The following is a 2,577-nucleotide window of genomic DNA, read 5'->3' as shown; positions in this document are numbered from 1 at the left end:
ACGTCTGAAGAAGAGCTGCTGGTTTCCTGGGTCCTCCTCATCGAGTGTCGGGGAGGATGTCATTTTTCAAGTGACAGCAGCCTCCGTTTCCGATTCTCACAGGCGATCTGAATGTCCCTTGCATCAGGCAGGAGAGAGCTGACCAGATCTGACACTAACCCCTTGTGGAAGAGGCTGGCAGGCCCACCAGGGGCCAGCGGGGGCAGCCTGCAGGGCAGCAATGCTGAATGAATTTAGCGCCTGTGAAGGAGGCTGGATTGTCAGGCTCGGGGACAAACTGCCTCTTTGTTCTCAGGACACCCACTGGACAAACAGTGCCAGCTTTCTTCTGGGCCCTAGCCACCCTCAGCTGTGAGGAGAGGAGCAAGGGGCTCTGTTGATTTCAGCTGTGGGAGAAATCATTTTGTGTCTTGGAGACCCACAGACGGCCCCGTGGACTTCAGGGATGAGGTCCCAAGCCTACACTTGTCAAGTCACCAACTTCAAATGCTTTTTACTGTAGCCTACAGTGAGGAAAAATGTTTTACACCTTGAGTCAGTCTCTCTCTCTCTCACACACACACACACACACTTTGTTCCCCACAGGTTTAAATGGGGCCAGGGAGATGGCTCAGTGGGTAAGTGACTGTTGGACAAGCAGGAGACCCTGAACTCGGAACCCTGGGGTCACCCAAAAATCAGGCGTGAGAGTTGTAACCCTAGCATGGTGGAGGGTGACACTAGGAGGTAGGCTGGCCAGACAGCCTAGGAAAAAAGACAGCTTCTGGTTCAGTGGGAGATAATAAGGTGGAGTGGACAACGCCAAGGAAACAGCATTTCCCAGGCTCTACGTGGATGACGCACGTATGAACTCACAGAGACTGTGCCAGCATGCACAAGACCCACAGTTGTTCAAGCCAGACAAAATGCCAGCACAAAGAAGGAGAGGTGGGCACAGAGTCCCACCCCTAACCAAGAAGCTATTTGCAGGTGAGAACTCATAGAAGGAAAATCAGGTTTTTTCCAACGGAGTAACACTGGGCATATCAAGCACACTTCAGGGCAGCCCCATGCTCAGGCATAGTTGGCCAACACAAAACAGACTATGGTTTTGGTTTTTTTTTGAGAGAAAACATGAAGGGGGGTGGGTAGGGAGGGGGAATATCTTGAGGGAGTTGGAATATGCAAAATATATAGCATGAAAATTGTTTTAGCCTGGTGTGGTGGCACATGGCTTTAATCCCAGCACTCACAGAGTCAGAGTCAGGGGGATCTCTGAGTTCAAGGCCAGCCTGGTCTGCAAAAGAGTTCTCGAGGGCTGGAGAGATGGCTCAGTGGTTAAGAGCACTGTCTATCCTGCCAGAGATCCTGAGTTCAATTCCCGGTGACCATGATTGTATGTAACTCCAGCTCCAAGGGATCTGACACCCTCTCACAGACATACATGCGGGCAAAACACCAACATAAATAAAATAAGTAAAAAAAAAGAAAAGAAAAAGAAAAGAGTTCAAAGTCATTTGAGAGAGAGAGAGAGACAGAGAGAGAGAGAGAGAGAGAGAGAGGAGAGAGAGTTCTAGGATAGTCAGGGCTATTACACAGAGAAACCCTGTCTTGAAAAACCAAAATAAATAAAAATAAATTTTAAAAAAGGATAGTGATAAAACATAGCTGTCATTGAACCCTCTGGCTTCCATATGCACACACACACACACACACACACATACACACACACACACACACACACCCTATGCACACACACACACACCCTATGCACACACACACACACACCCTATGCACACACACACACACCCTATGCACACACACACACACACCATATGCACACACACACACACCATATGCACACACACACACACACCATATGCACACACACACACACACACCCTATGCACACACACACACACACCATATGCACACACACACACACACACACACACACACACACACACTGTGATCTAGACTGAGCATCAGGATGTACTTAAGATCCATAAAGCAGTGTGAACTGAGCTTGAGTTTTGGGTTATATTTGATATAAATGTATAGATTTTGGCTGAAAAAACTGAAACTAGGCATAGTAGTATGTACCCATACTCCTAGTTGAGAGTCTGAGGCAGGGGGTTCGAGAAAAGGGCAACCTGTGCTATAGAACAAGACTTTTCTCTTTGAGTTTTTCGAGACAGGCTTTCTCTGTGTATCCCTGGCTGTCCTGTACTCACTCTGTAGACCAAGCTGGCCTTGAGCTCACAGCGGTACGCCTGCCCCTGCCTCCTAAGTGCTGAGATTAAAGGCGTGCACCACCATGCCCTGCCACATAACAAGACTTTTGTCTCAAAAAAAAAAAAAAAAAAAAAAAAAAAAAAAAGTAAACCTGTCTATATCACCATTTTCCCAAAGTTGCCAGTGGGAAAAGCATGTTAGTGTGGTCAAGACCCCAAAATTTTTAATAGGAAAATCTGTGGAGCTTTGCTGACCAAGCGTAGGGCAGGCTCTCCTCTCCCTTTCTCCCCAAGACTCTTGCACTATTGTCTCAGGGAATTACTATTTCACAGAGCAGGGTCCAGAACGTCCTCAGGGGCTTTA

Source organism: Acomys russatus, chromosome 29, assembly GCF_903995435.1.
Source record: "Acomys russatus chromosome 29, mAcoRus1.1, whole genome shotgun sequence".
Lineage (NCBI taxonomy): Eukaryota > Metazoa > Chordata > Mammalia > Rodentia > Muridae > Acomys > Acomys russatus.
The sequence above is the reverse complement of the archived record's forward strand: the minus strand, read 5'-3'. Positions refer to the sequence as shown.